The 14550-nt window shown below is 28.3% G+C and overlaps 1 protein-coding gene across 7 annotated transcripts in view; it reads left to right on the top strand.

Moving 5' to 3' along the window:
- The window catches only part of LOC129968472 (zwei Ig domain protein zig-8-like), a 270080-nt gene that overhangs the window by 188962 nt on the left and 66568 nt on the right, over positions 1-14550 (top strand). The gene's annotated exons all lie outside the window — the stretch shown is intronic.

Raw genomic sequence — 14550 nt, 5'->3', positions numbered from 1 at the left:
TTTATTTAATAGGTTGGATTTGTAGTGTAATTTACTAATTGATAGAATAAAAGATTGAAGAAGAGAAATACCCTATACTCGCCTTGATTTTATCATTAACTACAAACCTTGCTCTGAAAGTATGGACTCTCTTTACCTAGAAAATATGAACAAAATCATATAAATTAGCCAAATCTATTTACTAAACAGCTGGAAAGTAAAATACCTAAATATTTATGAATTATTATTTTATTTCTACAGCAAAAATCTTGATCAATTTACTTTCAAAACCTTTCTAGAGCTACATTATACACAAGTGCTCCTGTAACATTTGTGAGAGGTGCATTTATCCTAGTAACGCTGTCTAATTATGCAACAACTAGATTCGTGAATATTTTAATTAAAATATTCATGAATATCATCTAATGAATATTTTAATTCACTAGATAATATACGTTATATTTCAATCGTAATCTTCATTATCTTAATTCATTACTTAATTCTTCATCATCTGTTTATCGTTAACTATCTTAATCTTCATTCAGATAATTAAGGATAAATTTAGTTTATATATACGAAGAAGAAAAGAAGATAATATCAAAAAACTTTTTTTTTACCTATCAAATGAGTTTATAAAATTATCCTTGTCTTTATCACTACATTTCTTCTCGTTCATGATACCGGCATATATAAAATAATTTAGGTCTATAATACTTAATGCAAATGGCATAATGGATTCATCTAGGTATTATAATGTAGATTTTTCTTCGAAGTATATTTGTTTGTTTTTGCATTGCATCTTTTCTTGTTATCAGGCATACACAGTATTCCTAAATTCTTCTCTATAGGTTATTACTTCGCAAATGATAAAAATTATTGTAACTATTTATGTAACTGTAAGCAAATGAGAAAAATCATTGTAACTATTTATGTAACTGTAAGCAAATGAGAAAAATCATTGTAACTATTTAAGTAACTGTAAGCAAATGAGAAAAATTATTGTAACTATTTATGTAACTGTAAGCAAATGAGAAAAATTATTGTAGATTTATTCCCAAAATAAAAATGTATTTTAATGTTTGTATACGATTTTCAAACTTCCTTTTATTTTCTACTTTCTTAATCTAAATTGCTTTTCAACTCCTCTGTTGGAAATTGTTGAGGTGAAATACAGATTGTTGAAATATTGTCAGATAAAATGAGTAATCAGAAATTGTTCAACTGATGCTCCTAGCTTTAAGAAGCTCCTTTATGACATTTTATTTATATAAAATAGAACTTCAACTATCCACATCTCTTTTATCGGGGGGAAAAAGAAATCCGCAAACAAGCATTTTCTCCAATAAAAAAGAACAAGGACAGCAAAAGAACAAATCATGTGCAATAAGTCCAAGCAATTATATTTTAACTATAATATAAAAATACTCAAAATATAAACAACGTCACTTTTATTAAATAAATATCTTGTAAGCAAATTTTTCTTTACCTGAACTTTTATTTTACAGATTGTCCATTTATTTTGATATTCGATTACTCCTGTTCAAGAATCAGGAAAATTCAACCCAATTTATCTAAATAATTGGTATGCTCCTGTGAGTAGAAATAGTTTCAGATATCTACTTATATAAGTATTTCATATATAAATATCACTATTATCATTTGCAGAACTATTATGCATCACGAAAAATGAGTTAAAAATTATTCCACTGGAGCTTGAAACAATTATCATGGGAATGATCATTCTTTTTCGATTAAAACTCTAGAATACTAGATTCTCAAATATTTTTACGGTTGTGTATAGATACATTTTCTTGATTTAATTTCGATCGACATACCCAAATTGCCAAATTATACTGAATCATAAATATTTCAAGAATTGGAAAATAAAAATCTGTAAAAGATGCATGAAAATTGAAAAGAGCAATGAGCAGATCGGAAAGTAGTTTTCATTAAAAAATGTCAAGGTCAATGAAAAGTAAGTTAAAAGTTAGATGAGTATGTTTCGAAAAATTTGATTCGAACGATTTCGAAAATTTTTTATAGTGTATTTCTTCATTTTATTTTACTTTCGTTCAGTGTTCATTCATGAGTTTCGTATTAATATCAAGAATGCATTATAGAATTATTGAGAACAAAGTTTATTCTCTTATATAAAAAAATAGTTTACTTTTAATTAAAACATAAATATTTTTTTTGTTTTCATTTTAATGCAGATTCTAATTATTCATGTGAAATGTCCAACATTTTAGCTGCAAGATTTTAAATATTTCCTTATCTTTCACGAGACATTTAACAATTGAAAAGAGATGTGTCTTAGTCACAAACTCCACTCTGAAAAAACGAACACTAACAAAAAAAAAAAAAACAAAAAAAAAAAAACAGCGATTACATAAAACACTTTTAAAATTTTAAGTAAAACTTTTCGTTTTCACCTTAGGGGCATACACCATTTAAAACACGGTCTTATGGAAATGCTTTGACACAATCCACTCACTAACGTATCCAAGAGGAAGGTTTGAAAAAGAGGAAGGAGGAGGGGGGACTTCAAAAGTGTCTGGCACTAACAATAAGATGACGCGTAAAAACTAGACTTTTCCAACATAAAGCATTTTCTATGAGCACTATCTTTTTCTCGCAGCTATTTTCTTAACGTATCTCCGCGAACATTACGCAATTTCTCTTTTTAAGCGTTTTTAATCATTTCCTTCCTCGGTGCATGAGAGATACTTGAAAAGCATCGCGAAAGGAATAAAATAAAAGAACCCCAAGATGGTAAAAACGGTGAGAGAGAAGGGAGGGAAAAAATCTCAAGATGGTTGACGGTATTTTAAAGAATTTGCAATGAGCCGGTCGTATCCTTTTCTTTAAGAATTTAGGATCTTTTGGCGGAAAAAGTGAGAGGCATTTATGGCGGCTTTTAAAATTTTTTTCAAGCTCTAAAATTTTTTTTAATAAAGACATTTCTTCCATGGGCTATAAAAATTCCGTAATATGTTTTGAGCATTTTTTTGAACCCTGAAGGCTTTAGACGGCTCTTAAGAAAAACAGACAAGTAAAGCGCTGTTGTTAATAAAGGACGATTACATTTTAGTTTTTATTTCAAATGGACTCTTTGGCGTCATGGAGAACCGCCGTAAATGACTAAATTTAACTTAATTATTATTGGACATGCACAGGAATTTTTGGAGTTAATTTAATATTATCTCAGTAAATTTAATTATTATTTTTTTTTCAATATTTGGAGCAGAAGTTTACTTGTCTTTCGTAATTTCTTCCGGTTGGTGGAGAATTATGTATTTCAATATTTGCATGCAGTAAAAAGTTGTAGAAAAACTATTTAAAGGAATGAAATTATATTTTTTTTTGTGTTAATTTATCAGTCTAGGGTTAAAATGACATATTTTCATAGAATGCATAAATTATGAGGATTTAAAGTAATTCATAAAAAAAAAAAAACTAGAATATTTAAAAATGAAATTAAGTATCCTTTGCAACATTTTAACAACTTTTCGTAATTCTAAAAATTCTAATTCACGGAACATTTTATAACAAAAGAAAAACATTTATGTTCTAAATTTTCCATTTTTCATTCACTCTTTCAGTGTTTTCATTTGAAGAGCTTTTTGCAAAAATTTATAAAAAAGCTTGTAATTTTGTTCATTTTTAGGAATCCTTTCTATTTCTATATGCTAAATTTTCGTAATAATTCTTATTTTTTTCAATTAAATTAACTTTTAGCTATATGAATTAATTTAAAATATAAAATGGACAGATGATTTACTTTAACAGAAATCAGAAATTCCTTTTGTAAATTTGAAACAATTTGTATTTATTTTAAGAGACTTGTGCTAGTGAAAGGGGATTTGCAGAGGAGTAAGAACTCAGTGGTCCTAAATGTTCGGGCATAACCCTTACAAAACTGATTTGAAAATTAAATTTGGTGTTTCCTGAAAGGAAAATTATTAAGCTGAAATAGAAAAATTAAGTTAGCCTTATTAAATTTTTCATTTATACAAATTTTCTTCGTACATTTATTTATTCTTTCGCTCATACAGGTAAATACCAAAGTAAGGAGAGGGCGAATAAAAGCACAGTTATTTAAAAGGCATTTGATATTCTTAGTATTTATATGTAACTAGATATTATATTGATGATGATTTGGATCTCCCAAATCATGTGTTCCATATGTGCCTTGGTTCTCTTATGCTGTTTTAAGTGACTACTACAATACATGGTGCACTTCACGAACATGTATTTGTAAAAATGTTATTATTTTGGGGAAAAAAAAGATTTTAAACGAACCACTTTCCTAAAAAAAGCATCATTATATAGGGGGATTGTAAATGAAAATTTCAACTTTGCAGGGTGATAAAAGGCAAACAAAATAAATTTCAACCTTCTGTTCGTCGAAAAATACTAATAACAGTTGAAAGTTTAAACTTAAACAGTTATAAGTGTTTCTTGTAAGCTCCTCTAAAAATACGAGTGATATCAAGGCGATACGATAATTCATCCCATATTGTCAGGATCTTTGATGTGACACTTTGTAAGAATTCACACATACAAATATATATGCATGTCTTAATCTTATTAACGTCTGTTGATAGAGTTGAAACAAGCCCCTGATGTTTGATGTAGCCTCTCCACCCCCACCCCACCCCAAAAAATCAAATATTATCATTCGCGTATACTTGTATCCTTTCAAGGCAATGCACCAATTAAGCAGAAAAAGTTGGGGGATGAATTATATTACTGCTTTGATATCCTTTACATTTATGTAGGGAGTTACAATTGAATACTTACAACTATGTTGAATTTAAACATTCAATTGCTATTTTTGATTTCTGATGAGCAACAAGGCTGTACTTTTTTTTAACAGACTTGCAAATTTGGAGTATTCACTTATAACCATTTTGTATATCAGAATTTGTGTTTTAAAAATATAGACAATTTTTGATCAATTTTGTTTCAGTATTTGTAAATGCATATCTCAGTCAATTGATATTTAAAATTACCCCTTATAGTTTCCTCTTTCTTTTAAATAAAGGTGCTAAATTTTCTTTAATCATCAAAACATTAGTTAAATTTCATTAGGAAAATTTTACACCTTTATATGCTTTTTAGATTCGAAACTATTAATCTAAACAAATCAGATAATGTACAAACATTTTTTCCCGTCTAAATAGAGTTAAGTCTAGATATGATGACATAGCATTCACAAATAAATTTATGCACTCTTCAAATAATTCTTTATTTTTCAGTTTGAAAAGTAGGCAGATAAAGGAGACGAAACGGCTTCTAAATGTTCATTTTAAATGAGTAGGGGAATGTCTGATCTTGACAGATTTAACAGACGTTAGAACTACATACACAACAGATTTCAAGTAGGATCGGCTGTCGGTTGAATGATTTTACCGTGTTACTCGTTTCTTAGCCTCCGAGGGCAAACAACAAAAAAATATTTGTAACGTTTAATTTATTACATAATTAGTTACAGAATAAATTTATATGGAACAATCCCGATGAAGGATATTGTATCTAAATCAAAGAATTGCATGGAAATAAATGGAAATAAATATCTTTTTATTAGGCATTTCAAATTCTTTAGGTGGTAAACATTTTTTTTTATTACAGTATCATTTTTGTTTCGATATTTTCAGTTATATTCAATATCAATTTGGTTAAAATATTTCTCCGAAATATTTGAAAAGGAAAGAAATTAATATTATTTTCATTTAAAATTTACCTTACACATATTCTCCAAGAATTTAAATATGTAACATTTATATTTTAACTTTATTCAATGAATTCAAAATAACTAAATAAAATTACCTTCTATGGTTTTTGAGTTTTAAGAATAAAATTTTAATGCAACAATGATTTTTCTAATAAATTATTTTTAATTAGAATTAAAATCTGGAATTAAATTTTGGAAAGTAATTGCTTTTCAGAAATAAAATTAAAGATTAAAATTATTAAACGATGTAAATGCCCACTGAAAAAGTGAAACAACATTTTTCAGCTTGAAAGAAATGTAACATACCGTTCAATTTTTTTTTTTTTTTTTACAATTTTGTTTTTGGTATTTACTACTTACGTCCACCATTTTTACCATATTTTATTCCTTTCATGTTAGAGGAGTTATTTTTTTCTTTTTATTAAGCGTGTTATCAGTTTCACGTTTTGCACTTTTTGAAAAATATTAGAACCCAGCAACATAAAGGTAATTTAATATTGTTTCAATTTAAAATGATTGAAATTTTAATAAATTATATTAATTAAAAATATAAATATTTTTACAATATTAAACATTTAAGAACGATATTTTAGGCGAATTTTCAGACGATTAATTCCTGGTATGCAGTTAATAGTATCCGAAAATTGAACTGCCTTTTAGACGCGTTTTTCCCACCGAATGAAACAAAAATTTAACAGAAACCTACCCTTGTAGTCACAAAATCACATCAGTCGTTGAGAATTTCACTTAGTTTTTGAGTTATCGTATTTATATACTTCTGAAATTACAGACCGAACAACGCTCGCCCCCTTCCCGGATTTGACTCACAATTTGATTGGTATTTTTGCAACAGATGTTGAATATCTGAGCTGAATTTTATCCATCTAGCTCTCTTCGTCTTTATCGCTGTCTCTATCGCTTTGACTTATATTTGAACAGCCGGACAGACAGACTTAATCTGCATGGCCTTTGTTCAAAATTCTATAGAAATCTGCAAATTTGGTTTAAAGATCATATGTTAAATTCCACAAGCTCAAAGCGTTTTAGAGTCAGAAAGACGAACAAACAGACAGATATATTCTGCAAATGTGATTTTCGAACTCAGAATGTCTTAAAACTTATAGTTGGAATTTTTAAACTATTGCAATATTTTTTTTATGCTCCATATATGAAAAAATAAATAATTTTAAATTTTTGCAAACAATGGAGTATAATAAGCAACATTTTTTCAAATACAAAGGCTAAAAGATTATTAGCTTGCTGTGATAAAATTTTAAGTGGCAAAGAAATGTCACAAAGCAAGCTGGTTAGATTTTCTGAAGACTATGGGAGTAATTCATTTTGTTTAATCTATACTGCTTTCTATTTATTATCCGATACGAAAAATATATTCTTAATTATTACTAAATTTTAATGGCATAGCAGTTTTGTCCCTCTAAAATAAATCACGAATAAAAAAAATAATAAATTGCAAGTACCTACTGTTTGAGAATTACAAAAGAGCATATATTTGTGAAGTTAAACGCGCCAGTTATCTTATAAATAAATCCGAAGTAGCTTTATAAAAATCAAGGCTGAAACTTCAAAATTTCAAACCACTAAATCTGAAAACTTCCCGCAAAATATTTGAAGGAAATACTTTATCTCGGCGTTCGAATTGCGAGAGTCGAAAACTGTTTACCTCTCTTCAAAATCCTGCTTATCAGTGAATGCATTTTAAGGTCCTTAACATACCGGATGTACGGTTTAGGTTCATTACTCACAAGCCTTTTGAATCGAGCTCCCCGCTCTGAGCAGAGAGAAAGACAGAGGAAGTTTAGTAAAAATAACTTCCAAGTCATTGAGGAGAGGGAAATGTATTTAAGCTCACACGTTGTTATGATAACGAAAAATTTTCTACGCTATGGTATTTAAAATACCTCTTTGCGTCTGGCTGTCATCTAATCAACCAACTGACGCTGTCATTTTGACACAAAGTTACCAGCATTAATGATTTCCCTAGATTGGGGCTTGAAAAGAATGCACCATCATATGTAATTTTTTTTTATTCTCATTTTTTTTTTTCGTGTACTCAGAACTGTCGCTAAAACAACATTCATTTTATGAAAAAATAGTTCAGTTGTTGTGTTCATGTTCTGTCTAGAAAGTGAAGAATGTTATAATTTATCAATTGTCATCAGCATTTTTATAGTTAGTCAATGCGAATTGAAATGCAATTTCAGTAAAAGTGAGACGAAAATAAGAAAAAAAAGAGCTCTTCTTTTGTTTAAGGTTTTTCTTTTTTATCCGATAGTTACGATCGTTGAAATGGTTTTCAGTTCTACAAAATATTCAAAACGGCTTTTCCAATTACTTCTAAAATAGAATATGTAGTTTAACATTTAATATTTCTTTTAGATATTTAGCATGATTGCTTCAAACTGCTTGCAAACGATCGAAATATAACACACACATATATATATATATATATATATATCATTGAATTTCAAACGCTGGAGTTTGATAAATTAAAAAAAAAGAAAGTAATAATACCAGATTATTTATTCAATATGAATAACTAACGTACTGAAGTTATTTCATGAAAACAACTTTTCTACTGAAAGCAAGTTTTTTTTTTTTTTTTTTTTTTTTTTTTTTTTTTTTTTTCTTCATATACGAAGTAAAAAAAAAAAGTATTGTAATCGTCAAAAAAAAAAAAAAAATCGACATCGAGATTTTGATGAATTTCCAAGTTTTAGTTCTCCATGAGTCCGAGAAATATATTTTTTGCATTATGTCTGTCTGTCTGATCAACTGTGAATACGATAATTCAAAAACGCTTTGAGCTAGATTTTTGAAATTTGATACATTGAATTATGTACAAATGTGTAGGTTTAGTCATATTTTGAACGAAATAGATTCACAAGAAGTTTGTCTCGTTGACTGTTTGAAAACACAATGACTCAAATCATTGAAATTCGATATATTATCTTGTAATTACAATTATACTTGCAAGATAATACTTTCAATTGCTTTTGCTTTTTAGTCCGATTTTGAAACCAAGCGACCAACAAAATAGTGCCCAAAATGCATATTATCGCAAAAAGATTCAGTAAAAATACTAGTTTTACTCAGAAGTTCTATATTTCGTAACTATATTTCACCAATGTCTTGGCAGGTATTCGTGCCTATCCGAAATTCCTAATTTTATGTGGGGGAAGAGGGATAAGACCTTTATCGGAAAATATGTAAGGATTTTTCGGTGTGTGTGTGTGGGGGGGGGTGTAGTGATTGGATTTTGAAGCGTTAGGAAATAAACGTTCATAGATGGCGCTAGACAACTAGCGCGGGTGTAATTAAAAGAGTGATGTCATTCGAATGTTGGCTCTTGGAGAAGGAGTTACTGAGCAGAGTAACTCGAACGAATCTGCAATAAATTTGTTGTTAAGTTTTCTATTTGCCTATTTATTCAAAGCACAACGAACCAGCCACGGCACGCTGCTTCTACAGATTGTGTCCTGTTATAAAAAAAATGACATTTTGATGCTGGATTTACAAACAGTAATGATGTAATTTTATTTAAAAAAAATAATACATCTTTGTTTCCTTCTTTTAAGATAATTTTTTTTTATATACAGAATTTTCCCTAAAAGATAAAATACTTTTATTTGATTAAAAAATTTTAACTTATATCCCTGTAACGTTTTAATAGAAATTATTTATCAAAAACGTTTTTAATTTGATTCTTTGCAACGGGAATTATGTAAATTGCCTGAGGAATGGGAAAAAATATTATAGGAATCTTTTTATTAAACGGAAAGCTTTAGAAAAATACTCATACCCATATTTTTCAAAGTTTCTCCAAAACATATAATATTTCTTCGTTCATTTATGCAAAATATATGAGTAAATTTTAATTGTGTTTTGTAATTCTGAATATTTGTTTATAATTTATTTTCTGTTTTCATTTTTCCCTATTTACTTATGTTAAAAATATTTAAAGGAAATTCAATATTTAATGTAACTCTACTTCACAAATACAACGTCTACATTAAAAGAGAAAATTAATAGAGTAAAATATACTTCAGATTATCATTTTCATTTAAATAAAACAACAAATAATAGTAAAAAAAAACTGAAAAAATCTTACAAATAAAAAACGTCGCATTGTCAGAATAGGAAATTCTCATATCTATACTAGAACACACATATAAAAAACTGTATAAACGATAAATGCTTGAGGATAATTCAATGTCCATATCATAATCATAATAGCTTCATTCCGAATCCTAAGATAAATTCTTCAATCTATTCAGAGGTAAATTAACCATAATAAATCAAGAAATAAATGCACATTCTGTTGTCTTTTCGATTGCCCATTCTTCCATTGTTTTCGTATGAAAGGTATCGTAGTGGTTTGTTGCGAGATGCATAAAAATTCTATTATCTTGAAAGGATGATTTAATGGGATTTTCGATAAAACTTCATTTTATTACTACTTTATAGTTCGATTATTAAACAAAGTATTTAAACTAATCGACCGATATATGAAGTTCCAATATTCTTTCCATAGCAATTGATTATTCTGACAAATCTAGTATCTATTAAAGGAAATTCTACATATTAAATACATTATTTTTGAATGGTAAGTGTGTTTGATTTTATTATTCATAGCATAGAATTCCTAACACGACTGATTTTTAAACTAGAAATGAGTAAAGCAATTATGATTTGCCCAATCAAGTCCAGGTGTTTTGATTTTCTTTTCATTAACATTCCGTTTTACAGCAACATCTTTCGTGTGATGGATTTCATAATTTTTAACAATTGCCGGATGTTAAGAAGAAGGTTTTTAGCCTGCATCATACACTCTAAACTTGTACAACATGTATAAGAAAGGGCAGACTTTTAAACCTCAGTATCAAACTTACTATTCATCTGACTCACGTGCATGATCAATTGGATTCCGAAACTAAAAGCCCAAACCTTATTCCCAAATAATTTACTTTAACCAATAATTTGTCATGCAGAAAAGTAGAAATTGCTTCTCCCATTTTTCAATTTCTTGCAGATGAGATTTGTAGTCCATTTCGACTACCTGTAGATGTCCTTATTTTTTGTTCATTACCAACAAATCCAGCCTTTACACACGCATGATGGAGCTGGATAAGAAAATAATACTATCCACAACATAATGACATGACAGACAAATGAGCTTTCTTTGGGAAATGAAATTTTAATTGCTTAGAGCCATGGCACGTGCACCAGTTCGTATAGAGAGGACACGTTTTTCAGCTATAAAATATGGAGTGAGCTATAAAATATGGAGATATTTTTTATTATTTATTTTTATTTTCAAACTAATACTGAAACTACTAGTACTTTTTATTTTTATTTTCAAACAAATGAAACTGGATTCTAACACCCATTCCGCGTATTCAAATCATGAATATGTTTTAGGTTTGAATCACCTGTTTTTATATTATTTTTCTAAAAAAATATATATTTTAAATTATAGGAACAATAACGGTTGTTTCAAAAGGAAAATTTGTGTATAACTATGCAGTAAAAATTGGAAAATTCTTTATAAAATATACTTAAAAATTTAAAAGTTATATAAAAAGGGCCTTTCTAAGTATGCTCGAAATTATCGCGGGATAAGGGTAACATTTTGATAAATTTTTAACTAACATTTTGAAAAACTTTTTCTTAACGAGTTTCTGTTAGTTAATAAATAACTACTATGTATCCAATTTGATAGTTCTCGATCCAATGGTCTGACCTATAGAACATTTTGAATGACTTTTGCATCATGTGTTGCATAATAAATCATGCATTTTGCAGAAAACATTCAACCTTTTAGCATGATCATGTTAACATTTTTGATAAAAGAATAATGTTCCTTCTCTTTCTATACTGTCGAGAAGAAAATGTAAAATTCCTTGTAAATTTAAGCAGTTTAACATGCTTTCTGACATTAAGTGTGTCAGTTCCTCCTCAACTTAAATTAGTTTTGTAGGCAACGAGGACGGGTAAAAATTAAACTCTTGAAGTGAATAAACCGTAAAAGGAAAATTATCGCATTCGATAGCAGCACGCTAAAACTACAAAAAGCCTTTGCAACGTCCCCCCTCCAAAAAAAAGTGGGTGGGTGGGGCAATTATTAATTTCTTCATGATTTAATGATATTAGAATTTTTTGTTCAGATCTTTATTGTTATTGTTATTCCTTTAAAAAAAATCAGCATATTATGTTTTCATTATTTGGCAATTATATTTGGATGTAAAAGATTTAATGTATAATTATTAAAAATTAGAAGCTTTACTAAGTTTCCTGAAAAATAATACTTTTATAAACGTAGTTGCAGACAAAAAGAGAAAAATCTTAATATTTATGAGAAACGATTGCTTTAATTTTCAGAAACAGAAGTTAAGCTTACCAAAAATTTCATATTTTTAATTATTTCTTTGGAATTTTTAACCCTATATGAATTGTTTTAATTACACATTTTATGTTCAGAGATTTCTGATATATGTTTGTAAAATTTGTTTCACAAAAGCTTAAATTGTGTTAAAGTATCAAATGTATAAATTGTCAAATGTCTTATACGTATTATATGTATCAATGATTCTTGATATTCCTTATACAAATATACCTGTTTTTATAATTATTTTTTTAATTCCAGATTTCTGGTGAAATGTTACAAATCAAATTCAGACTTAAGTCTAAACACAGCTTTTAGAATTTTAATCTTATAAGAGATTTTTTTAACCATCTCACAGCTATATTTTCATATGCATGATAACTCGACGGGGATTTTCAAATATGATATCCCCTTTTCGAATCCGAATTTGACAAAATAATCACTATCTAGGAGAATCCAATTGATTTAGACCCCGAATACGTTTTATGTACGAAATATAAGACAAAAAAATGGACGAATTTATTTAAAGCTGCCCTTTCTTCAAATTCGTCTCTTCGCAAGTTATATTTAGATATTCACAGTAAGAATAAAGTTAGAAACAAATCGGATATCCCGTTTTAGGACCTGAATCACATAGAAATTCATACATTTTTAGAGAATCAATTGAATTCCAGCGTTCTATGTGTTTTATATCAGATATATAAAAGATTGGTTCTTCCAAATAGCGTTCTTCTTTCGGGATTCATAATCTCGCATTCGATCTTGAATAAGTATTGCAAACCGAAAGAAAAAAAAAACTACAAACGCATCTACTTTAGAATTCATATTCTTTAAAAATTCTTATTGCATATTTGTATTCAGTTTGGACAATTTTTTCCAAAAAGTGATGCTAAATGTTATTGTGGGCTTATGTGTCTTTATGTATCAAGAATAATGATTGACATAATTTCATCAAATATAATTTATATATTATACTATCTAATAAAAAAACCCATCTTTTTTTAAATTTGGAAGCATACTATTGGATCCATTGAATTAACTGCTCAAAATTGCAAGTGAAATATTGTTTCAACTTCCAATAGTTATTGCATCTAATTATGATGTCAATGGATACATTTCGATATACAGTACAATTCCCGAGTATCCGGTTCGTGACTATCCGTCTTCCGTACTATCCGGTCCAGTTTCCTTTTATTGTAATTAAATGAGGGAAGCAAAATGTCTATTGGGTCATTATTAAAGGCTTTTTCGAAACTTAAAAATTTAAAGTTTTAACTTTTATTTTAGAATTACTTTTTCATATCTGTGTAATTATTTATCAGTGAAAAACAAAAGTTTGAGCTAGTTTTCTTAAAAATAAGTTCTACGTCTTTAAGTTGAGCATTACAGAATTTATGTTAAAATCTGAACAGTTTATATCCTTTAAATTACTTTTTCTCTAATAAATTCATGAAACGCGCAGTGCAGTATATAAACTACCAATACAGAGTCTTCTATTTTAACTCGACAGATTACCGGCCATTGCTTCTATGATTCACCTAGCCGCTGCTGCGTTCACATTGTGATAAATGAAGGGTTTAGCATTCAACGGGAAATGAGAAAATACGTATTATAGCAGTGAGTTTTGGCATAAAAACTTTGTCTTCTGGTATTGGTATACAAAGAAATGAATTCATAGAGTTCCTGCCTATCCGGCTTTTTGTTATCCGTTCTTTCCTTCGCCACATTAGACCGATACTCGGAAGTGTACGGTGTAAGTTTACCAACAAGGTTATTCCATCCAAGTACATGATTTACGGGCATAAGAATGAAAAGAAAAAAATGTTTCTTTCAATTGCGTAACATTAAGTTTAATTTAGATATGCATTTCAAACTCACAACTCAAGCAACTATTTAATGCCCTTCTTAGGATTCGAATTTGATATAAATACCCAGACTTCTTCTGAGAGTTTATTAATGTGTCTTCGTTCTCAGGTTTTTCATAAAGCAGAAACTCTTCCGAATTCTTCTATTTTTTTCTTCTGAAAATTGTTTTTATACAATAGATATAAAAATAATGATAAATCTGTTTTCTTCTAAGCTAATTGTTTTACTTTCTATACTATCTAATTAAATGATTTTTTTTTTACATATGAAGTAAATACAAAGAGAAAACATTGTTATTATCATAAATTAGCCCTCGAGATGTTGAAAAATGGACCTAAATTCGCATAACTCATTTTTATTTTTTGTAATTATGTATTTCTTTTCTTTTACGATAGCTCCAAAATATCTTTCGCTTGGTGGATGAAATTTGTATACATATTTACAACAAATTCATAGACTTCCAACAATTAAAAAAAATATCCAGAGAAAGTATGTTTTGTTGGATTTTCCTTGTGCAAATTGACCACAACAAATAAAAAAATCTGAAAAACAGATGAAATAAATT

Source organism: Argiope bruennichi, chromosome 5 (assembly GCF_947563725.1).
Source record: "Argiope bruennichi chromosome 5, qqArgBrue1.1, whole genome shotgun sequence".
In the NCBI taxonomy this organism is placed as follows: Eukaryota; Metazoa; Arthropoda; class Arachnida; order Araneae; family Araneidae; genus Argiope; species Argiope bruennichi.
This window is presented reverse-complemented; position numbering and strand designations above follow the sequence as displayed.